Genomic DNA, 25,616 nt, shown 5'->3' with positions numbered 1-25,616 from the left:
TTTTGATCACAGATGCCCGCAGTTCCTTTCTGGTTACTCATGGACCAGAGCCTGGAAGCACTGTAGATTATGCCTTCAGGATGGCATTTGCTATGCCCCATGGGATGCTCATAGACAGGGTGGAGGAATAGAAGTTGGGTGGCAGATTTGTGGCCAAGTGAACAATCATATCCCAAGCAAGCTGACTGATGGATGGTTTCACTCTGGAGGAGGACTCGGGCATGCTGTGGGGGGTTAGTTTAAGGACAGGAAATGCAGAAGCTAGAGCAGTTTTGTGGATGGAGGAGAGGAGCCCAGTTTTGAGCATATATATGGGAATTTCAGGTTGAAAAATTTTCCTTTTCAGTTGAATAAACTTATTTGGAGAGAGAAAGGGAGAGATAGTCAGACAGACAGACAGAGAGAGAGAGAATCTAGTTATATAGCAAACAATTACCAAGAACTCATCAACTATGTACTAGCCACTGTCTAAGCATTTTAGACGTTGTAACTCATTTCACCTCCCAGTGACCACAAGATTATCCTATTAATATCTCATTTTACAGATGGGGAAATGAGACATAAGAGGTGGACTGCCTTTGTTGAAGCCACACAGCTTTAAGTGGTATTACTGAGCTGTGAACCCTGTAAGAGAGGGCTGAAGTCCTAGGATGGATGAGTCATGCAGGGAGCCTTATGAACCGAGGCAAATCAACTCCTAGAGTGTCCATGGGTTGACTTAGAGGTCCAGGAAGAGGGAAGCCATGTTTTCTGCATAGGTGCAGAAAAAAACTAGGAATATATGGGATAGAGTGAGTAAAAATATGGAGCATAAGTTAGAAGGAATGAAGTCCTAAAACATGGGGCAACATGGATGAACCTTGAGGACATTACGTAAATGAAATAAGTCAGACACAAAACTGGTATGAACTAATTGTAATATGCAAACTCATAGACATAAAATGTGGAATACAAATTACCAGGACATAGAATGAGACTAGAGAATGCGGAACAGTTGCTTAACCTAGTCAGAACGTTTAACTAGGTGGAATGCAACATTTGGAAATGGATGGAGATGATGGTGGCACGTTATCGTGAGACTAATTAACAGGGCTGAGTGGAGTGTGTGGTGGAAAGGGGAATTTAGAGTCATGTATGTCACCAGAAGGAAAGCTGGAGGTTAAAACCTGGGAATGTATGACACAGTGCATCTTGGGTGGGTAATGTCTGTGATAAACTGTACAAATATAAAAAACTTTTTTCATGAACTAGACCAAATGTATGACAGTATTTCAAGGAGTTAATATATAGGGAGTGTATGGGAAAAGTATACCTGTTGCAAAGTATGGACGACAGTTAGCAGTTATATTTTAATACTCTTTCATCAACAGTAACAAATGTATCATAACAATATTATGGGTCAAAATGGTGGGGGTGGGGATAAGGGGTTTGGAAGGACTTGGGTTTTCTTTTTCTTTTCACTTCTTTTCTGGAGTAGTGAAAATGTTCTAAATTTGATTGTAGGGATGTATGCAAAACTATATGACAATACGGTGAGCCAGAGATTATACACTTCAGATAGTTTGTATGGTGTGTGAATATATCCCAATAAAACTGCATTAAAAAAAAAAGAGGAGCATGGCAGAAACCTGGGAAACAAAGTCTGAAGAAAGTAGGACTGGTGAAGAATGTAAGGGGCAGCACAGAGTCAAGGATGACAGCAAGCAGTGGGTTTTGGTGACCGTTGCAGGGCCATTTCTAGGGCGGGAGTGAGGTCGGATTGCAGCGTGTTGGTTAGAGGACTTGGAGACCTCTAATGCAGCCGATTCTAGAAGCTTCACTAGCTTCAGGAAAGGAGAGAAAAAAGGTGGCAGCTAGTTAAACAGGGAATCATGAGAAAGACAGGAGTTTTAATCATTTAATGAAAGAGACGTGCATATTGTATAAGCTGAGTGGCAGATGGAGAAAGAGAAATTGAAGACCAAAAAAAAGAGGTAATTGTTGGAGCTGAATACCGGAGGCTGCAAGTACAGAAAAAACAGGTGGGTAGATGATTTTGAATAGACCTGGAGTTCTCCTTCGATGAATGTGAATGCAGGTAAGTTTGGAAGTGGAGAAGGTGCCTTGACATTGATGTCCTGAAGAAATAGAGGCCCGGCTAAGCTGCATGATTGGTGCAGAATCACACAGCCAATCTGAGGCAGTGTTTTCCACAACATCAGATCCTCTCCCAAAGAAAAACTCTCCTTCCTGACTTCCCAGATATTAGGTTGCTTTGGAGCCTTTCAGACTGCTTTGAGCAGCCCTTCACTATTTCTTTCTTAGGATCTTTTTGGGATCTTAAAATGTGTGTCCTTGGAGCATTGCAGAGTTGAATGACTCAGGATCTTGGTCCCTGACCTGGGTTCAGACCTTGACTTGAGGTTCCCTTGCTTTGGTATGTTGGGGAGGGGACTTAACTTACTGAGTGCCTCAGTTACCTCATCTCTGAAGTGGGTACAATAAGATGTAATGTCACATTACCTGAGGACTAAGTGAGATGACATATGCAAGTGCCCAGGAGAATCCATGGCATATAAGAGGTGCTCAGAACTCATCTCCCTGTCTACTCTTTCTTCTTGGTGATCCCAACAACCCATCCCCTTGTCCCTGTGCAATTGAGAAAGTCATTTAATCTCTCAGGGTCTGTTTTCTCATCTCAAAAATGGAGGCAGTCCTACTTACTACACAGCGTGATTGTGAGGGTGAAGATAAGTGAGAGAAAGCCCCCAGGAATGTGCTTTGAAACTGTTATGTACCCCAGAAAAGCCTTGCTCTTCAAATTCTGATTCAATATTGATTAGATTGTTTTTAAGGAGATATAATCCACTCAATTGTGCATGTGACCTTTGATTGGACAGGGCTGTGACTCCACCCATTTAAGGTGTGTCTTGATTAGTTTACTGGACTCCTTTAAAAAGGAAAGACTTTAGATGGTAATTCATATTTTAAAACTTTAACCTATGTGTGAGACAAAAGCAAAAAATGTTTATTTGGTACAAAATTTATATTTTGACTAGTGCATTTCCTAATACAACTTATGTGGTTAGTTTAATTGAACACCATAAGTACATGGAACCTTGTGTAGGGCATGAGATTTTGTAGGTTTGTCCAGAGTGATGCCCCGATAAATCCCAGAGTGATTTGAACAGTGAATAAAAATGCATTTGCAAAATCCCCTTGGGGGAATGGTGAGAAAGTGGGAAAATTCAACTTCCCCATGTGGAGAATTCCTGATATTCTCACAATCAGTGGGGACAACCAAAGCAATAGGCTGAGCCCTCAACCTTGGGGTTTGTTCATGTGAAACTTATCCTCACAAAGCATAAGCTAAGCCTACTTAAGTTAGGCCTAACAGTCACCCCTAGAGAACCTCTTTTGTTGCTCAGATGTGGCCTCTTTCTCTCAGCCAACACGACAAGCAAATTCACTGTCCTCCCCTTCTCTACATGGAACATGACTCCCAGGGGTGTAAACCTTCCTGGCATCATGGGACAGAAATCCTAGAATGAGCTGGAACTCAGCATCAAGGGATTGAGAAAACCTTCTTGACCAAAAGGGGGAAGGGAGAAATGAGACAAAATAAAGTGTCAATGGCTGAGAGATTTCAAAGAGTCGAGAGGTTATTCTGGACGTTATTCTTACGCATTATATAGATATCACCTTTTTAGTTAAGGCATAATGGAGAGGCTGGAGAGAAATGCCTGAAAATGTAGAGCTGTGTTCCAATAGCCATGTTTCTGCAAGATGGTTGTATAATGATATAGCTTTTGCAATATGACTGTGCGATTGTGAAAACATTGTGTCTGATGCTCCTTTTATCTACCTTATGGACAGATGAGCATGGATTAAAAATAAAAAAATAATAGGGGGAACAAATGTTGAAATAAATTTAGTAGATTGAAATACTAGTGATCAATGAAAGGCAGGGGTAGGGTGTTCAGTATGTATGATTTTTTTTTCTTTTTCCTTTCTATTTCTATTTTTCTTTCTATTCTTTTTCTGAGTTGATGCAAATGTTCTAAGAAATGATCATGGTGATGAATATACAACTATGTGATGATATTGTGAGTCATTGATTATATACCAAGAATGGAATGATCATATGGTAAGAATGTTAGTGTTTGTATGTTGCTATGTTTAAAAAAATTTTTTTATAAAAGGAAATATTTCAGAGAGTTCAGAGCCGACAGAGCCGACAGAGCCAACATGAGACCCAGGCATCTGGAGATGCAGCAAGAAAATGCCCCTGAGAAAGCTGAAACCAGAAGCCAAAGGACCAGCAGATACCAACCACATGCCTTCCCAGGTGACAGGGGTGTTCTGGACCCCCTGACCTTTCTTGAGTCAAAGTTATTGTTCTAGTCTGCCAAAGCTGCCAGAATACAACACACCAGGAATGGAATGGCTTTTTAAAAGGGGAATTTAATAAGTTTCTAGTTTACAGTTCTAAAGCCAAGAAAATGTCCCAATTAAAACAAGTCTATAGAAATGTCCAATCAAAGGCATCTAGGGAAAGATACCTTGGTTCAAGAAGGCTGATGAAGTTCAGGGTTTCTCTCTCAAGTGAGAAGGCACATGGCAAACATAGTCAGGGGTCCTCTCTCAGCTGGAAGGGCACATGGTGAACACAGCGTCATCTGCTAGCTTTCTCTCCTGGCTTCCTGTCTCATGAAGCTTCCGGGAGGTGTTTTCCTTTTTCACCTCTAAAGGTCTCTGGCTGGTGGACTCTCTGCTTCTCATGGTTATGTCATTCTTCTCTGCTCTCTCTGAAACTCTCTCATTCATCAAAATGTTTCCTCTTTTATAGGATTCCAGTAAACTAATCAAGACCCACCCGAGTAGGTGGAGACATGTCATCACCTAATCCAGTTTAACAACCACTCTTGATTGAGTCACATCTCCAGGGAGATGATCTAACTACAGTTTCAAACATATAGTACTGAATAGGGATTAGAAGAAATGGCTGCCTTTACAAAATGGAATTAGGATTAAAACATGGCTTTTCTAGGGTACATACATCCTTTCAAACCAGCATTACATCCTCTGGACCCTAAGAAAGATATGTTTTCCCATATACAAAGTACATTCTTTCCATAACAATATCAGAGAACCTTAAACCATTTCAGTAACAATACAAATACAATACAAAGTTAAAACCAGTACAAAGTCAGTTACATGCATGGTCTGTCCTAAGGCAAAATTCTCTTCAGGCTATGGACCTCTAAAACTCAAACATGTTATTTACTGCCAACATACAAAGGAGGAACAGTCATAGGAAACATATACCCATTTCCATAGGGAGGAAGGAACACAGGGGTCACTGAACCCATACAGTTTCGAAAATCTGCAGGGCAAATTCCATTAGATTTTGAAATCTGAGAGTCATTTATCCTCGGGGCTTTAGAAAGTGGTGGTGCCACCCTTTCCAAGGGCCTACACAGAGGCCTGCGTCTCTCCGAATGCAACCTTGGGGGACATTGGGGAGACCACCTTTTTCTAGGCTCCACCCTCTCCAAGCATTGGGGCCGCACCTGTGCTGTCTGCCATCTCCAGGGCACACACTCAACCCCACCATGTGGTGGCAGCCAGTCTCTCCCCAAACCCCAAGGAATGTGCTTCACCCGCTCCAAGGTCTGAGGTGGCATGACTCTTCCACTGCAACGAAGTGGAAGGCCCATTCTCTGCCTTTGGGGCAAATTCATCCTCTCCATGGTCTTGGGTGGGTCCGCTCTCCTGGCCCGAGGCTTCTTGACTTCAGACCTCAGCCTCCAAGGTTTTACCTCGGAAGTTATTTTTCCTCCAGTGTGACCCTTCTGTGAAGCCCCCAATCTAGACTGGCAGCAGCTCTGGTCATACAGGTCCCACAGCACTCTCGTTGGCTTTCTATGCAGTAGCCTTGAATCATGCCCATCAGACATAGGGAGTTTCCACAAGTCCTTCCTGGATAACTCCATGTCCAGTCCTGGCTTTCTCTGAAATGGCTGACTGGTTTCACATTTGGCCAAGATCTCACGTGGGGCACTATTCTCTGGGGTCTCCCTTCCTGGAAGCCCAGAATTTTTGAGAATATCAATTTCTAGTTTCTTTGTACCCAAGTGTTCAGTTCTCAGCTTATCTCTTTCCTGTCGCATTTCACTATAAACTGTGAGGAGAAACCAGGCTGCACTTTCGACATTTAATTTGGAGATCTCTTCTGCTAAATATCCAAGTTCATGACTTTTAAAATCAGCCTTCCAGCCAAAGCCACTCATCAATTTTGCCAGATTATCTGCCATTTTAAAACAAGGCAAGTCTTCCTTCCAGTCTGTAATAACATGTACCTCATTTCTGTCTAAGGCTTTATCAGAAGTGTATTTAGAATCCACATTTCTATCAACAGTCTCTTCAAAGCATTCTAGGTCTTCTCTATCAAGCTTCTCACAACTCCTCTAGATTCTTCCCCTTATCCATTTAAAAAGCTGTTCCTACACGATTGGTATTTGCAAACTGCAGCAACAGCACCCCACTCTCTGGTACCAAAATCTGTTCTAGTCTGCCAAAGCTGCCAGAATACAACACACCAGGAATGGAATGGCTTTTTAAAAGGGGAATTTAATAAGTTTCTAGTTTACAGTTCTAAAGCCAAGAAAATGTCCCAATTAAAACAAGTCTATAGAAATGTCCAATCAAAGGCATCTAGGGAAAGATACCTTGGTTCAAGAAGGCTGATGAAGTTCAGGGTTTCTCTCTCAAGTGAGAAGGCACATGGCAAACATAGTCAGGGGTCCTCTCTCAGCTGGAAGGGCACATGGTGAACACAGCGTCATCTGCTAGCTTTCTCTCCTGGCTTCCTGTCTCATGAAGCTTCCGGGAGGTGTTTTCCTTTTTCACCTCTAAAGGTCTCTGGCTGGTGGACTCTCTGCTTCTCATGGTTATGTCATTCTTCTCTGCTCTCTCTGAAACTCTCTCATTCATCAAAATGTTTCCTCTTTTATAGGATTCCAGTAAACTAATCAAGACCCACCCAAGTGGGTGGAGACATGTCATCACCTAATCCAGTTTAACAACCACTCTTGATTGAGTCACATCTCCAGGGAGATGATCTAACTACAGTTTCAAACATATAGTACTGAATAGGGATTAGAAGAAATGGCTGCCTTTACAAAATGGGATTAGGATCAAAACATGAAATCTTTTCAAACCAGCACAGTTATCTTTCCCTGCATGCCTTAGTTGGATGTTTTTATGGCCTTAGGACTGTAAACTTGTAGCTAAATTCCCTTTTTAAAAATCATTCCATTTCTGATATATCATATTCTGGCAGCATTAGCAAACCAAAACACTGGTCCATATACCTTGCTGAATCTAAACCTCATCTCCTCTCTGAACTTCCTTTTTTATCACTATAAAGACCTTTCCCAAGTATACTGCGCAGCCTGTTCTCACTTGAGCCTTTTTCATATTTCCAGCTGCCTGTTGGATAGTTCCATCTGGATGGTCTGCCAGGTGGTATAATTATTTAAATTATTAGCTTGTCATATCCAAAACTCATGATGTGTTTCCCACTTAGATTGTCAGTCAGCCCCTCCTCCCAACCCTCTTTCCCTGATGGATGGTGGTCTCTTTTTTCCTTTCTTCTCCCCTTGCTGGTTATTTTCAACTTGCTGCCCTCCCTGATCCATCCATTCTCTGCCCTCCTGTGCCCTGTGTGTACCGGAGGGGTCTGACTTTTAGGCAGTGTCTCTAAGGCTCACCTGCCAGCTGGTTTTGATTGGAAGTCCTTCTACATAAAGAAGGAAAGGGTCTTTTGCCAGAGTACACAGTCTTGGTTTCATTAACCTGGAAGTGAAGGCGACCCCTTGGCCATTTGGGTCTCCTCTGGCCACTAGTGGAGAGTCAGGGAAGGAGGGCATGGGATGGCTGATGACCAAGGGGAAACATGGTTGCCAAGGGAGCACTGTTGTCCCCAGGACTCAGATCCTGCAGGAATGAAGGCTGGCATCTTAGTCTCCTAGGGCTACTGGAACCAAGTCCCATGAACCAGGAGGCTCAAAGCAACAGAGAATTATTCTCTCACAGCTCTGGAAGGTAGACATCTCAAACACAGGGGTCTCTGAGGTCTGTAGGGAAGAATCTGCTCCATGCCTCTCTCCTTGGCTTGTGGCATAGCCCAATCTCTGCCTCTGCCATGGCATGGCTGCCTTTTCTCTTTGGATCTGTCTGTGTCTCCTGTCCTGTTCTATTGCACTAAGTGCTCCTATTATTCCAGTATGACATCATTTTATCTTGCCTAGTTCCATCTCTGATACCCTTTTCCAAGTAAGCTCACCTTCTCAGGAACTGGGAACTAGGACTTTAATATACCTTTCTGGGAACACAATTCAACCCATAGCAGTTGGGTTCACTCAAACTGATAAATGTGCTAGGTGCTGGCAACTTTTGACCTCATTGCTAACTGTAGAGGTGGATGCATGACTTAGGCTAATTGATTTTTTCTTTAGCTTCCCTCTTTCCTGTTACTCTCCATGAAGTACCTAAGAGTTAACATTACAATTGAAGTCCTGTGGGGAAGAAGATTGAACCAACTTCATGCTGTGAGTGACTCAGGGTGTTTCCCAGATGTTGGCATAAGAGTTTCTCCTTTGAGGAAGAGCAGGAATGGATGGTGAGTGCAAAAAGCGTGGGCTGTTCTGCTTGAGGTCCATCTGCCTCTGCCCCTTCCCCATCCAGCCTCTGGGAGGCTGGACCCTATGGATTACCTCGCCCAGAGGCTCCCACCAATGGAAGGTCCCGGCAGGTGATGGGAAGGTGGGGGAGGAGAGGAGATGCTGGGATACACCACCCACCCCAGTGCTTCATTGTGGGCAGTGACTGTGCTCCCCGCTCAAGGCTCGGCTCTTACTGGTCTTGGGTCACACTTTCTTCCCCTTGGTACTCTTTGCAGGTTGGGCTCTGTGGGGACAGGCTCTGTTGCTGTGTCTGGAGGGGGCTGCTTGGAGAATGCTCTCATCTTCACCACCTGGGCTGGGAGAGTGCTGGGCAGGGCGAGTCAGGCCGGCTTTGCAGAGCTTTAGCTGTCCAGACTGGGATCAAAGGGGCTGGACTTCCCTCGGATTCGGAGGGAGAGAGGAAGGGGGTGGGGGGGAAGAGGAGGAGAGACTGGAGGGGAAAGGGTGGAGGGGAGAGAGAGATACTGAATATGTAGGGAGGCTGCTCCCAGTGAGGAGCTTTTGGCCTGGAGCACAGGGGAGGGACCAGGAACACGGTGGGAGAATGCCAGGGATCGCCCCTCCTTCCCAGGCTTTGTGGCCCAAATTAAGGATAATCCTAAAGGCAACGAAAAAGCTTTGAAGACCTTTGTGTTGGCTAAGGGCACAATCAGATTTGCATTTTAAGAAGATTTCTGGATGCCCAATGGAGAGTGAAGCCCAGGGGGCCCAGGGGGTATTTTCTCCCCTTGGACTCAAGATACTGCTGCAGCTCCAGACATCACACCCTCATATGTGTGCATCCAAAGGCTGGAGGCAGGGGTCTGACCAGAGAGATAGAGAGCCTTCCCCACCCACCCACCCCAAGTGTTCCTAAGGCTTTGCTTTCAATTCATTGGCTTATACCTGGGCCACACATCCACCCCATGGACCAATTACTGTCAAAACAGAATGGGAAACAAACAAACAAGCAAAAAAAACCAAAAAATGAAAACAGAATGGGATTGGGGGTGCACGGGTGGTTCGGTGGTTCGGCAGTAGAATGCTTGCCTTCCATGCAGGAGACCCAGGTTCGATACCGAGACCATGCACTTTCCCCCTGCCCCTCTGCCCCTGCAAACAGACAAACAAAACAGATGACTTATGATTTATCTCAAGAGGCTGGATATATTTCTGGTTAAACAAATTGGGTCCTGCCAGCTGAAAGTGGGAGGATGGCTGCAGGGCAGGCAGCTAACAAGCCACACCTTGTTTCCCAGCACTATCCTGGGGGGAAAAACTTTTGATAATATTGCTTCATCTAACCCATTTTTGAGCTTTGTTTCACTGCAGTTTTCTCTTTGAATGTTCTGGTTCTTTCATCCTTGCATCCGCCCTACCCAACATCATTGACACTGGTTTCTGCCTCTACTGTCTTAATGAAATGGCTCTTTTGGATGTTACCAGTGCCCCTTTCCCACTTACTTCCATCTGCTCCATGACCATGCTCTCATTCTTCAGCCTTTGGGACCCCTGGGATCGGTGAAAGTCGCCACTTCGATTTCCTCCTCCCCCCTTTCCTTCCATGCTCCTTTCTTCTGCTCCTGCCCATTGGCTGGGGGCTGGCGAGGCACTCAGGTCTCTCCTTGTCCATCCCTGTTAATCTTTTGTGCTTAGAGCATCCATTCTCATGGCTTGAAGCATTCCATTTAGTTTGCGGCTCCCGGACCTTGCCTAATCCCATGCTCAAACCTCTAACTGCCCGCCACACACCGGATCTCAACTCTCCCAAGTCAGTTTTCCTTTTCCAAGTTCCCTCTAGTTTAGTGTGGGGCACTAACTTCTTGGAATAGGTTGGCACTATGTTTTTGATTGGTTTTATATGTTATTTAGCAGGAAGTAGTGAAGGATGCATCCAGAAATGATAGCTGTCCATCACCAATGGGAGTTCTGAGGAAGACAATGGTGTGTGAGTTTCAAAGGAGATGGGCCTGGTGAGATGCTCCTCTCTACAGTATGTGTGTTTGTGGGGGCTTGGGAGTCAGGTGACCAGATGGAGGAAGGGACTGTGAGGGTTCCTCAGCAGAGCTGAGAGTCTTGCCCACACCCCCAACGGGCAGGGGCACCTGCGGCTAACCCTGGAGCCTGGTAGGAGGTCCCCAACCCCACTGAGGAAGCTGCAGCATCCAGGGCAACTCAGCGGATGGCCATGCAGGTACCTGGCAGGTACGTGCCCCGCCTTCCAACAGGAAGACAAAAGTACATGAATTTTAGGGACCATATATGCATATATGGAATCCAGAGTAGGAAGGTTGGCTGGGGTCACTTAAAAGGAATTCTGCCTAAAAGTGCTCCCTGAAGGGCTGACAGGACCTTGAGAGTACAAGGCTGTGATGAGAGAACAGGAGGAAAACCACAGTTGGGGGACAGCAAGCAGTTGGAGAAAATTCACTGCCTGGGTTCCAGGAAATGCGAGATCCAGCACTCCCAGTGAGGAGGCACCGAAGTGTTCCTGCAAGAGTCAGCTTCGGAGCTCCACCAGGTCCGCAGGTGAGAGGCCAGTCAGAGAGTACCCGGATGGGGGGCAAACTTCCTGCCCCCACCTCCTACCCTGTGCTAGCAAGTGAGTCAAAGGATCCTCGCCTGATTTCTGTCCCCAGGAAGTCCCTGCTGGGGAAGGCGCCAAGATTTTAATTCCTGAATGGAGAGTGCGTTTCATCTCTCAAAAGAAGGTAGGATTTTCTGTTACCTAAGAGGGAACAGAGCAGTCATGGGAACGTGTGAGTGGACATTCTGTGGAAGAACTATCTTCCCTGAGCAGTTTTTCAAAGGGGTGGTAGGACATTAACAAACAAAAAATCAAGTTGTTTTTATGGGTGCACCCTAAGAATCCTGCTTAGTCAACATTGTTGTTATGCATATTTTGCTCTGGAACAGCGAAGTCATTTCACCAAAAAGCTGTATTCATATTGCCCCAGGTTTATAAATTTACAAAGATATCTTTGCTCCCCTTATATCAGTTAATGTAGTTACGTCATATTTCTTCTCCAACCAAGAAGATAGTCTCAAGGGGTGAGAGGAAACAATGGATAAATTAAAGAACAAAAGTTAACCACAGCAAGTTGCTGAAACAATTAATAAATATTAAAAGTGATAAGGGACTTGAATCTGGTATTTGTAAATAATCAAATCGTTATAATAAAAAGACAAAGAATCCAATCTTAAAAGGGGCAGAGGATCTGAAATGACACTTCTCCTAAGGAACATCGTTTTTTTCTAAAGAAGATACACAAATGACCAATAAACACATGAAAAGATGTTCAACATCATTAGCTATCAGGGAAATGCAAATCCAAACCACAAAGAGATGCCACTTCACACTCATGGTGGTGGGAATGTAAAACGCTGCAGCCACTTTGGAATAAAATCTGGCAGTTCCTGGAAAGATTAAACATAGAATTACCGTAAGTCTCAGCAATTTCACTCTTGGGGATATAGTCTCCCAAATTAAAATGTATATCCACATAAAATTTGCTTGCACATGAATGTTCAAAAGAGCATATTCATAAAGCCAAAAAGTGGAATCAACCCAAATGTCCAGGAACTGGTGAATGGATAATAAATTATGGTGTACCCCTGTGTGGGAGATTGAATTATGTGCTCCCCAAAACACACGTTCTTGGTCTCAGGCTGCATTCCAGTGGCTGTGATGGAACCTCTTGAAGACGCTGTTTTAGTTAGGGTGTGGCTGACATGAATGAAGGGGAGCCTTAACCCAGGGAACTGGCGTCCTTTATTAAACAGAAGAAATTCAGTCATAGCTAGAGCAGCCAGAAGCCGAAAGTAAGTGGGAGCCAGGGAGAAAGGACATCGCGAGGTGATGGGAAAGCCGAGGAGCGCCAAGGCTTGCCGGCCAGTGGGGAAGCTACAGCATTGGAGGAGGTCAGTCTTTCGGCCTCCAAAGCTGGCAAACTCAGGCACCATACAAGGACTCTTATTCAGTGTCCGGCATCATACAAGGACTATCATTCAGTGTCCGGCACCATACAAGGACTCTTATCCAGTCACAGAGAGGACTGACCCACTGACATGTCACGACATGGATGCACCTTGAAAACCCTTCTCTGAGTGAAAGAAGCCATGCACCATAGCTCATGTATTGTATGATTCAACTTGTATGAGATGTCCAGAATAGGCAAATCTATATACAGAGAAAGCAGATTAGTGGTGGTCCCGTGGGGAGGGGATGGGGAGAAAGGGGAGTGACAACTAAAGTGTCCTGCTTCTTGGGGATTGGGTGGGGGTGCACCTTAGCTATCTAGGGCTGTCATAACCAAGTACCACCAAGTGAGTGGCTTAAAAGAATGGAAACATCTCAAGTCCAGAATTCCCAAGCCCAGGTCAGCAGGGCCTCACTTGCTCCTTCCAGCTTCTGGTGGCCCCAGGCATTCTGTGGCTTGTGCAACAACACTCCGATTTTGCCTCCATCTGCATAAGACTCTGTGTCCAAATTTCCCTCTTATAGGGATACCAATTACACGGGATCAGGGTAGAATTAATTAGGGTGGGGCTAATTCCACCCTAACTAATTCCACTTCAAACTACCCTTCTTCCAAATCAGGTCACACTCTGAGCCACAGGGGGTACAGGACACCAGTATATCTTTTGGGGCGACACCCATAACAGGGGGTCCAACCCATAGCAGGGGGTGATAAAAATGTTCTAATATTGATGGTGGTGATACTTGTACCCTGTTGTGAATATACTGAAAAACCACTGAGTTGTACATTTAAAATAAAGTGAGTTGGTAGGTATGAGAATTACATCTCAATAAAGCTGTTACATGACCCACGAGGTCGGGGGCGGCCGGACGCCAGGGCTGGGCCAGCTGTGTACATACATCCTTGCATCTCTAGCCCAGGCCTCATACAAGGGCACTGAACAAACATTTGAGAAAACCACACTTTTACACGGTGCCAGATGCTTTTACAAGGCTGCATACATTTCAGGCACGCTTCATGGAGATGCAAGTTGGCTGCACAACCCTGAAGACGTCCAGAGAATGAGGCAGGAGACTTAGCCACACTGTCACAAGCGAGTTGCTGTAAGAAAGACCAAAGCATGCTTCCATCTGCTGAATCGTATCTGGAGATGCCTGACATTTCTGGGTTCCCAGAGTGAGGGGACCAGCTATGTAGTAAGCTCAGCCCAGATGGGAGACTGATTCCTGGTCTGGAAGCAACAGCACAGCAAGGAGGGGTTTTTGGAGTTGGCAACCAAAGAACCAGACTCCTCTTCTAAGCACACACAGAGGTGAGGCCAGTGGATTTTAGCTTCGGGACACTGGACTCAGTCTTCCCGGATACCCCTAGTATGGCCTGAGTCAGCGCTGTCCCACGACCATACTCAGCAGCAATTAGATTACGGGTCTTTCAGGCCCTGAATTCAGGGTTCTAGGTTCTGCTTCCCTGGTCCCCCAACTCAGGTGCTTGGAGATAGAAACCCAGATTCAGCCCATTTCAGTCCGGAACTTTCCAGTCAGGGGAGGAGGAAGCCAAATGAAAAACTATCTTGCGAAAAAAACCCACTCGAAGCCACCCAAAAAGAGGCCCTCAGAGGTGTCTCTGATTGGGGCGCGTTTGGGAGCGGACTCCTACTCGGCTGGAGATCCCCTGGCTGCCGGACAGGCTGATGGTTTTCTCTTTTCCACCCACCCGAAGCGGCCCAGAAGCCCTGCCCGCCTTCCACAGGGAAACTAGGAGAGACCCTCCAGGAGGGGCCCCGGAGTCTCGGCAGGGCGCGCAGGTGAGCGCAGGTGAGCGCAGGTGAGCTCCGCAGCGCAGGGTCCCGCCCTTCCCTCCCCGCCAGGTCCCGCCTGGCCTGGGGGGGCGGTGACCGTCCTGCCTCCCGCGGGGCTCGGCCAGGGGCGGGGGTGGCCCAGGGGAGCCCGGGAGGGTGCGCCGGGCGCGGGCCGCCCTCCCCGCGGGCGCCGCAGGTGGCTCGGGCCGGCCCTCCCTCCGCCCCCTTCCCTCTCCCCGCCCGCCCGCCCTCCTCCCTCGCGGCCGGTGGCGGCGGCGGCACTTCCCCCGCTTCCTCCTCCAGCTCCAATCGGGACGGCGCGAGGGGCCGCGGCGCTTTCCTGCCGCCTGCAAACTTCGGCGGGGCCCGCGCCTCCGCTCGCCGCGTCCCGCCCGGGGCTGCTCGTCCATCCGCCCCCGCCGCGGGCAACGCGGGACCCCGGAGCCCCCATCCGGACCCGGCTCCCCGGCCGGGATCCCCCGGAGCCGCCGCCGATCCCCTGGACTTCGTAACCCGCCCGATCCCCAGAACCTCCGCCCGGATCCCCTGAGCCCGGACCTCGTCTGCAGCTCGGAGCCCGCGGAGTCCCCGGAGCCCTCGCCCAAACGCCGGGAGCGGTCGCCGGACCCCGAAGCCCGGGGCCGTCGGTCCGGGCGGCCGCCTTTTGTGCGGGATGCGGCCCCGCGCCGCGCGCCCCCGGCCTGCGCCCTGAGCCGCCCGCAGCCGCCATGCCCTTCCCGCAGAGGGCCGTGGGGCCCGCCGCCCGGCCCGGGCCGCCCCTGTGCTCGCTGGAGCAGGGCAGCGCGCGCGCCCTCGTCCGCCTGCTGGGCCAGCTCGCCGAGCTGTCGCGCGGCGCCGGGGACATCTTCGGCGAGCTCGGGGGCCAGGCGGCCGCCCTGGGCCACCGCACCGCCGCGCTGCGCTGCCGCCTCGACGCCCTGCACGCCGCCGCCGCTCACCTCGACCCCCGCCGGGAGCCAGTCCGTGAGTGCGGGGACACGGGGGGACACCGACGGGAGGGGGCCTTCGACGGGGGTGGGGGGCGAGGAATTGCTCTCGTCCGCCCCCTGGCGGCCGCGGCCCGGAGCCCGCGCGCCCCGCGACCCCATAGGGTGGTGCGGGTTGCGGCGCGGAATGGGAGAGGGGCGGCCCCGCCCCACTGTCCGGCCCTGCCCTGTCTGTCTGTCTGTCTGTACGTGTGGGAAGCTGAGGGCACACCCAGGGGCGCTGCAGACAAAGGAGGAGCCGGGGGCGTGGGAAAAGGGTCAGAGGGCAGGTGGCCGGTGCGAGAAGCCAGGTATAAAGAAGTGGATATCGACAGCCAAGTAGTAGTTACACATAGGCGGTGGTTACAGCCCTGGAGCCTCCGGGGGTGAGGTGGGGGGGTCTGGTTGTAAAAATCTCTGGGATCTCAGCGAGAGTGCTGGCTGCGTGTCTTCTCTCTGCCCGCCGCCCAACTGTGTTCTTATCTACAAGCAAAGTCTGAAGACTCTTGGTTGTGGATTTTCACTTTGGGGCCGGAACGTTGCTTCTTCCCGTAAGTGACCCATCAACCATTCGAGGGCCTTGACTGAATCTCATTCATCTTTGACTCCTCCTAACCTGAGCATCAGACCCACCTAGGTAGGGATCTCACCGAGCATCCATTTCATTTCAGCGGCTTAACTGGCTCTGGTGAAGGATACAACTGGGATTTCCTGCTGGCCCGAAGAACTTGCAGTGTGATGCCTATGCCATGTCTCCATGGGGACTTGGTCCTAACCCTAAGTATAAAGGGTGAATTGGAGATGGTTGACAGATTGAAAGTTGGGGGGGGGAGGTGTTTGTGTAACACACCCGATTTCAGCGGCCCCGGATGAAATAAATACTCTCTTAGAATCACTTCACATGCAGTCTTGAATAGCTTCTTTTCCATTTATTCCTTGCTAGGAAAACTTAGCTACATTTTATCTACCTTTCAACCTGAAGCCTGCAGATTTTGAATAACTTAATACCAGGGTAATTGCTTGAATAATGCATCTTTCTGCGAGTTGTGCGTTTATGGTGGAATGGCTTTGCATTTTACAGTTCATCTCATTTGATTGTGCTGTCAACACATCATTGAAAATTGTGGACAGATCCCAACCAGGACGAGACAACCCCTCCAAGACAAAAAGAAAGGAAAAAAGGAAAATCAGACTGGGGCGGGGGAGTCTAAGTGATCTCACCGCGTTGTGGGTGGGACATGGAATATGTCTCCTGACTGAGTAATGGACTAATGCATACGTTATACTGTCTTGATGGAGCGTCACAGTCAACACACAAGTCACTCGTTGTTTGGTGCCGTTTCTTTGTGTGCTGTGAGTGGCAGACGAGGAAGCCCTGACTGCCAGGTGATCTGGTCTTCCCTGTGAACTAAAAAGAAGGAAACTCCCTTCAGGTGGAGAAAGCCTTCCTTGGCTACTTTTGTATTCAAATGTACCACTTTCCTCTTCTCTTCCCATACAGAGGCCCCTATAGGCTGATTTGCTAGCCAACCTTCTCTTAATTAACCAAGATTGCCTTAATTACTGTGACATAACTTAAAACAAAAGCTTTTCACAAATTTGAATTTTAAATGGCTTTGATTTCATATCTGAAAACTTAGCTCATTTTTTTTTGTAATCAAGAAAGAAGACTTATGTAACATAGTTACGCCTGAGAGTAGAAGTGTGTATACAGAGAAGAAAGCTGAAATAGAAGAAAAACTAGTTTTTGTGGTTTTTCACCCTCCCAAATTTAACTTTTTTATGGGCTAAGAAGCAATGCAATGGCTATGCATTCATTCTGTGTAGCATCTGTGAGGATTCTTTAAAAATAAAACAAACATCTCACCTTAACTCTTGTTCCTGGGTAAAAGTTACATTTTGAAGTCCTATTGACAGCTTTTTCTAGGCTGGTCTTGAGAATGCCAGTCATTGGTTGGCCACGTAGAATTTTAGACTTTTAAAGCTGATTTTAAACTTTAGAGTGGACTTTAAAGGCCATCTGTGTCAACACCACCAGGGAAGAAGTCAAGTCCCAGGGAATGGAGTGATTCTCTCTAGGGTGGAGGATATAGGACACAGCCAGACTGTTGCTCACACTCCTTTGGGTGCCACCTCCCCTGAGGAGTGTGGGGAGATGAGAGGTAAAGTTTGGATGCCTCCCGTCAGCATCCCCGAGGAGAGGTGTGACTGTTAATTTCTTCCTTGTGGTCTGGTTAACCTTTTGGTGAGGCTCCGAAGGAACAAGGCTCCGGGCGCAGAGAGGGTGCATTTCCCTGGCAGGTGGCATATCTTGTAATCAGGACTGTGACCCCAGCTTTCTGGAAAGCTTCTGGATGCTATCTTTGCTCTACAGAGGCAGCATTTTTTTTTCATCACATAGTTGTATATTCATCATCACGATCATCTCTTAGAACATTTGCATCAATTCAGAAAAAGAAATAAAAAGAAAAAAATTCATACCATACCCCTTACCCCTCCCCTTCACTGATCATCAGCATTTCAATTACTAAATTTATTTTAACATTTGTTCCTCCTATTTATTTATTTTCAATCCATATATTTTACTCGTCTGTTGATAAGGTAAATAAAAGGCACATCAGACGCAAGGTTTTCACAATCACACAGTCATATTGCAAAAGCTATGTCATTATACAACCACCTTCCAGAAACATGGCTACTAGAACACAGCTCTACATTTTCAGGCTCTGGCCTCTCCATGACACCTTAACTAAGCAGGTGATATCTATTTAATGTGTAAGACTAGCCTCTAGGATAACCTCTCGACTCTGTTTGGAATCTCTCAGCCATTGACAGTTTATTTTGTCTCATTTCGCTCAGAAGCAGCATTTTTGACCTGTGGGCCGGCCTGGCTGGCCTCAGTGCTTCAGAGAAGTAGTGCGAATTTGCCAGCCCTCAAAATCTCATGAGTAGAAAGTCATCCAAAATAATTTTGATCATAAAGTAGGGACAAGGCACACTGCTATTTTTCTCTTACTCATCCTTGAAGACTGCCCTGGGGCTTTCCCTGACTCCCGCATGTTGGGGGCAGTGCTTTTTGGGGTTTTGGAGGCATCCAGGATCCCTTCTACCCCTACATTCATCACCGTGAATGCAATTGTTTCTACTTCCACCCCTCTGCCAGAGACTAAGTTTCTTGAGGCCAAGGCTGGAGTCTTCTTTATTTTTCAAAAACTCAGAACAGTGCCTGGAATGTGATAACTCAATAGATATTTGAACTGCAGCAATATTTAGTTTCTTAGTGCCTGGTGTTAGGAAGAATAAGCACAAAAATCTCTGGGGGAAAGTACTCTTCTCCTGACTGCTACGAATCTAGGCGAACAGGACAATTACTTTAAAAACAGATGAAATGTAAACTTTTTTTTTTTTTTTTTTTACCTATTTAAGATTTTGTGCTTAACTGGCCATCTCTGCTCCTTTCTGTACAAGTCAAATGATTAATTTTGCTGACAAAATAAACTCTCATTGAAAATACTGAAAGTAGCCAGAAATGTGAACTCTTTCACCTCTGATTGGCAAACAATAAAACAGACTTTGCTATGCAGAAATCAATAGACACTCAACCTAATAGTCCTGTTTTATTTTAAGTCCTGTGTGATTTGTTTCTTTGTATAATTAATAATAACACTATACTTATGAGGTGCTTTCAAGACTGAAAAAGCGGCCTTTATATTCATTATCTTTCTCCAAACCTTGTGAAGTAGGGAGAGGTTGCATTTTATCCATTTTACAGATGAATAAATGGCATTTCTGAGCCTAATAGTGTAAAGAAGAAGACTTGGAATCTCCTGTTTTCAAATCCCAAATTCTTTTCACTCCCACTTACAAGGAGTCCCTAGGTGAATTTGAAATATAATTGTTGAAATAGAACAAGAAAAAAACAGGATTTCCTGGCTATTTTTCTTTTAGTTCTAGAAAAGCAGAATACTTTTTGCTTTGAATCTGGATCTGTTTCATGGTGGTTTGTAGTTTGTACAACTCTAGGGGACACAGTTCACATGAGAGTGTAAGTGATGGCGCCTCCTGGAGGTGGCATGGTGCATGGCGTGCGCAGATTGACAGGATGGCCTTGGTAGAATGTGTATAATTCTTGCCAGGGAGATGAAAAGAGTGTTAAAGAGAGCTGATTGGCAGGAAGATCATCTAGGCATCACTATTGTTGCATAAACAAGGTCTGAGAGTTGGGCAGATGGAGTAGCTTAGCTGTCTAGCTGCATTGCCCCTCCTTCACTAATAACTGTTCCTGACTCAACTGGAAGGTAGGCTGGTCTTGATGTCAGATTTTCTTTGTTTCTTCCTTAGAATGAGCCTTTTATGCAAGGTGGTTGTCACAATCTAAAGACCGAGAGTAGAGAGTTTGCTGCACTTATAATACTCTTTTGGTGTCTGCCTGCTTATTAATGTGTATCTGGTGAAACTGGCATAGACCTTACATTTTTGAAACATGTCACTGCCTAGAGAGATTGTCGGGGCTGCTGTGGTCTCTACCTACCTCTAATCCCTTGCGGGAGGTCTCTACATTTATTAACAGGAACTGGCAGTAGCTGAGTGGTGGGACTGCGCCTTCGGGTCAAGGAGGCTAAGTGAGCTAAAGCAGTGTTTCCCACACTTGTCTGATCTTAAGAATTGCCCAGGACTTTTGGTAAGATTTCAGATTCCCAGACCCTTCCAAAGACTTACTGAGGCAGTCTCCGGTAAGGAGACAAGCAAGCACTTGCTTGCTTCCTTTGAGCAGGCAAGTTCTAAAAGCACTGGAATATCTTGGGAAGTGCATTGGATTAGGAATTGGGGGACAGGTCACATGGACACTGCCATTTTCTAATGCAGATTTTGAACAATTTATTTAATACTATGAAGGCTTCAATTTCCTTATCTGTAAAATAGAGACTGACTGAAATAATCTCTACTGATTTTCCAATTTTGACATTTTTTATTCTGAGGATTACTATTTGATAATAGCTGCTCAGATGAATTGTAAATATGATCTTGATCCATAATCTCCTTTTGATTTTTATGGTTGGGGTATTTGAGTTTATTTGACTCAAACTTGTAGAATTCTCTTTTAACTCATATTTCTGTATTTCACATACACATGGAGTGTACACATCATCACCTGCTGAGAGTCAGTCACTTTCCAAACAGATCAGGCTGGTACTTGTTTCAAAATGGCATTTATCTTGCCCATAATACATTCATACCTTCCTCCTCTTTTTTTTAAGTGCTAATATAATTATGAAAAGAAAATTATTATTCAAATGCCTTTGCCACATGTTCAGATTTCTAAAAAAAAAAAAGAGAGAGAGAGAGAGGTGTCTTTTTTTTTTGCATTTGGAGAGTATAACATCAATCTACATATTGACTCTGGGGTGTTGAAAATGTTATTATGTCGGATTCGATTCCTGGACCCTGCCTATGTGAAAAAAAAATGCTATTATGCGGCTTGAAAAAGCTAGTACCGGCACTGAAGTTGAAATGATTTGTTTAGCAACTGTGCTGGTTTGAAAGGATGTGTGTCCCCTAGAAAAGCCATGTTTTAATCTAAATCTCATTTTGTAAAGGCAGAATAATCCCTGTTCAATACTGTATGTTTGAAACTGTAATCAGATCATCTCCCTGGAGATGTGATTTAATCAAGAGTGGTTGTTAAGCTGGATTAGGTGATGACATGTCTCCACCCATTTGGGTGGATCTTGATAAGTTTCTGGAGTCCTATAAAAGAGAAAACATTTTGGAAAATGAGATTCAGAGAGAGCAGAGAAGAGTGATGTAGCCACGGGAAGCAGAGAGCCCGCGGGCTGGCGGCCTTTGGAGATGAAGAAGAAAAACACCTCCCAGGGAGCTACATGGGGTAGGAGGCCAGGAGAGAAAGCTAGCAGATGATGCCTTGTTCACCATGTACCCTTCCAGCTGAGAGAGAAACTGTGACTGTGTTCGCCATGTACCTTCTCACTTGAGAGACAGGCCCTGAGCTTCATCGACCTTCTTGAACCACGGTATCTCTCCCTGGATGCCTTTGGTTGGACATTTCTGTAGACTTGTGATTGGGACATTTTCTCGGACTTGGAACTGTAAACTGGGAACTTATTGAATTCCTCTTTTTGGAAGCCATTCCGTTTCCGGTATACTGCATTCTGGCAGGTAGCAAACTAGAACAGCAGTAATCCAATTTTCGTCTGTGTTAGCGGGAAAACCGATATTAAATTTCAGCTTATGTATTGTTTAGGATTGGGACTAGCAAGTGAAAACAAATTAGATAATGAGAGAGAAGCTTTGAGTTCCTTAACATTTTGGAAGAAAATATAGAAATGGAAGAAAGTGCACCGTTTTCCCGTGTTAGGCTATGATTTTGACATCCATTGAAAAATCGGGTTTTAAATGTAAAATCAAATGACTGCTAACTAGCTAACTCTTAGGCACTTAGTAATTTACTTAATTATTTAATTTGGTTTCTCTGCACATTGGCTTATGTCCTGGAATGAATGAATTCTGCAGGATTTGAAGTTCAGAATCAACAGGGCAATGCTGAGGATAATTCTGCTTTCACATGGCTGGTCCATATGTCCTTTGTGGTCTTCAAAAAACACCCCTCAGCGGCACTCCAGACAAATGTCCCACAGCAGCTGGGGCTCGTGTCTTGAACACGGGACCCCTGAGGCCCAGGGCATGGGCTCCCGGCCTTCAGTGCCTTTCCTTGTGGATTAAACAACATGATGTCTGTGAACGCATTTGGCGCTCCTCAAATTAAAACATGATATTACTGATATCGGTTCTGATTTCTGGACTTTTTGTGGCAACTTCGTGGTGCCCCTTGATGCCCAGGGTTAATTTTGGGGCATTTGTTGTAGGTCGGACTCTCCAATAAGTGCAAAGGCTCTGTGAGGTCCACACTTTATCATTTCTGTTTTATAGATGATGCACCTAAGACTTCAATCATTCACTTGCCCGGCTTGATGGCTAGTGAGCAACAGAGCTGGCTCTGAACCCTGGCAGAGTCTGCCCTTGTTGTTCCTTTGGTGACACTGCCTCTGGATGACCTGATCTAACGTCAAATTGTGACATCCCTGTGCTCTGATGAGGGAGGCTGATGCCAAGAAGATTCGGCCAGAGCCTGTCACTTGTCTAAAAGAGAAAACCTTGGGTCGTTTGAGCTTCTATCTTTTCATTCTCCCTTTGTTTGGAAACCTCAGTCTACTAGCACATGACCAAGCAGCTTGACACACCCATTGAAGGCGCGGGAGCTGGGGCAAGGCTAAGGTAGATGATGGTGTGGGCCACTTCAGCGTCTGTCCATTTCTGTCCATCTGCTGCTGCACATGGCCCGGTCCTTGTGAGAAGCTCAGTTGAGATCTGGCAAATGAAGGCTGATCAAGTCCTGAGGGCACAGAAAGTATCAAGGCTGTAGATGGTACCAGAACACGTGCAGAGCTGTTGCTTGCTTCAGCCTCACAGCGGCTTGGGGAGGCCGTGGGCTGAACCCGTCTCTTCTTGCAGCCTTTATGTAGCCGGCTTCTTCTCCTCCATTTCCTTCTATTGCAGGAACTGGGCCACCCAGCACTGCAGTGGTCCCCTTTACCCTGGTTCCACCAAACCTGACCTAAACCTGATTTCATGTTCCCACCCAGACCAGGAGGGCTGCAGCACAGACCTCAGCTTTCCTTGGGCTTATCCTGTACCTCGGAGCCCCTGTGAGCACAGTTTCATTCATTCATCTCTGTGTTTCTCCCACTTTGAATCACTGACCTCCCCAGGGACTGGTTGGAGAACAGATCCCAAACCTGCCTCTGGAGATTCTGAATCAGCAGGTCTTGGGTGGGGCAGGAACCTGCCTCCCTAATGAGTTCCCACTTTGCCTTCGGGGACACCGAATAACCAGGTTTTGGGAAGCCCAGTCTGCGTGAGTCAGGACTCTCTCCTGCTGAGCGAGGCTGAGGGATCGATAACTGAATGTTGGACAACAGAAGGCACAACATTATTTCTCAGAGAAAACGTGTTCTAACGTAAACCTGTGAACTTCAGATCACTTTTTAGAAGATCTCTCACAGGGAGGACCTGCCTGGAAGCCTGTGGCACTCCCACACCTCTAAAATGATAATTCTCAATGTTTGCAGCATTCCTCATCTAAAAAACTACCTTCCAGAAAACGATTACAGACTCCTGAAGGAAGATTTGCCCCCAGTGGGATGCTGGAAGTTTTATTCTGTGCGCACTGCTTTGTTTTCACTTGCTCTTCTATGTGTTTGACTAGAAACTTCCAGCCATGTAGAGAAGCCGCATGTGACTTTGGAAGGACGATGGACAGCTGCCTCAGGGGACGCCTGCAGAAGAGTCCTTGGCTAGGCCTTCCTCTCCTGCTGATGGCGGGGGGGTAAAGATGCTGCCAGTGTGGATTTAGAGGGCGGTGACCCATGGCAAGCTGACATGAAGGCTTTTCCTTGACAGTACTGGATGCTGTGTTCCGAAGGCCCCTGCCCCTCGGTGTGCAGTATAAGGAAGTGCAACTGCCCAGCGCCGGGCGATGGACCACAGTCCCCACCATGTTGGTATGTGGGAAGGACCGTCTACCTCTATGGCACCCAGCAGCCCGTCCGGCAGCCGTGACCGGGCTGGAGCTCTGTCCACCTCCCCTCAGGATTTTCAGTTTGTCCTGACTCCCTGGCTGGGGGTGAAATCAGAGTCCCAGGCAGCCTGGCCCCTCAGCCCATCCTCTCGACTTCTATGTGATGCGAAGGACAGGCTCGGTGGAAAGTGATGATGCGTCCAAATAATCTTAGCATACATTTCATTCAATTTATCGAACAGGCAACATAGTCACATTGTTTAAAATATATATATAGAAGGTCCTGCGGTGAAAAGGCTCCCTCCTGCTTCTGTCCCCCTCCTACTTCCCCTCCACTGGTCATAGCCACTTGTCTGAGGTAGTTTCCTGTATTCTTCTAGAGTTTCTTTATGTCAGCACAAACTGTTTGTTTATATGCATAATTTCTGGATTATCCTGTGTACCTGTTTATTCATTTTTGTAAAGCAAAGTGATTATTTTCATTATTGTCCTATATGCCTCTTAGCTGGTTTCAGGTCAGAAAAGGGAAATGATTTGGGAAAAAATAGGCTTAGCTAACACTGGCATGACTTGTTAATTTAAACTCTTTAAAATTTTTTTGATTGCCAATGCTTTGGTTTTAGATATGTTTTGAATATGAGCTTCCCAAGAGATGATTAAGCTTTTCCTGTATGAAGAAGGGAAAAGGGAGGAGAGACTTCTGTTAAATGCCTGTAATACCACAGTAAGTTGATTTTATTTAAAAGCAGACATTTTCTGCCTTTTGTTTGGCCAGCCCCTCATGCTGAAGCGAATTACTTCCTGCCTTGGGAGGGGAATGTCACTGAGATAGGTCAGCATTTGGATTTTAGTGTGGAACATTTTACCCTGAGATAGTCACTTCCTTTGCTAAGTGAATGCATTCAATCACGAGATCTGCTTGATTTCACTGGGTTGGTTATAGCTCCATCGACTGTGTTCCAGGTAGTGTCAGGGCAATGTAGAACCACACCTCAGACATTAGAATGAACCAACCAGGGCCATTTGAATAAGTTCTCCTAATTGTTAACCGCTTGAGACCAAAGCTTTATACAGCATTAGTACAGAAGTGGGTAATTAAAGCATTATTTGTGAGCATAGATGCATACACATCATCATCCAGTTGCACAATGTACCATGTAAGTTTTGTGTAAATAAAAGTACATGAAAATGTTTTCTGTCTTACAAAGTATAGCACAAAATATTTGCTTATAAAATGAATGAATATTTATCATGAATCTCAAGCCTATAAAGTGCAGAAAATATAAAGAAGAAAAGTAGGAAGTATCACTCCACTTCCTCTCTTTATTGCAACTCTATATTATCTAGATATAGCGACGGGAACTTTTGGTAGAACTTCGGGTGCTATTCTCCATGTAAGGTTTTGTGTTTGGACTTTTTAAAATAAGCTTATGTTGTGAGTTATGTGTTAACTTCACTAGGCTCAGGTGTCCTGTCTGGTGGTCAAGCGCTAGTCTAGATGTTGCTAACAGCTTGTGGTTAACAGCTACAATCAGATGATTTTAAGTA

At 46.2% G+C, this 25,616-nt stretch overlaps 1 long non-coding RNA gene across 8 annotated transcripts in view; it reads left to right on the top strand.

Annotated features, from left to right (window-relative positions):
* Positions 1 to 14,481, top strand: part of LOC143668764 (uncharacterized) — a 68,594-nt gene extending 54,113 nt beyond the window's left edge. Inside the window, exons 2-8 of one of the 8 annotated variants that reach the window (XR_013168544.1) lie at positions 4,182 to 4,327; positions 7,971 to 8,088; positions 8,502 to 8,665; positions 10,581 to 11,237; positions 11,348 to 11,419; positions 13,697 to 14,000; positions 14,408 to 14,481. This is a non-coding gene — a long non-coding RNA (uncharacterized LOC143668764). Of the gene's footprint in view, positions 1 to 4,181; positions 4,328 to 7,970; positions 8,089 to 8,501; positions 8,666 to 10,580; positions 11,238 to 11,347; positions 11,420 to 13,696 lie in introns of all 8 variants that reach the window. The other 7 variants (XR_013168548.1, XR_013168543.1, XR_013168542.1 and 4 more) reach the window with 7 other exon arrangements.
* Positions 14,482 to 25,616: the final 11,135 nt, after the last annotated feature.

The sequence above is a fragment of the Tamandua tetradactyla genome, chromosome 25 (assembly GCF_023851605.1).
Source record: "Tamandua tetradactyla isolate mTamTet1 chromosome 25, mTamTet1.pri, whole genome shotgun sequence".
Classification (NCBI taxonomy): domain Eukaryota; kingdom Metazoa; phylum Chordata; class Mammalia; order Pilosa; family Myrmecophagidae; genus Tamandua; species Tamandua tetradactyla.
This window is presented reverse-complemented; position numbering and strand designations above follow the sequence as displayed.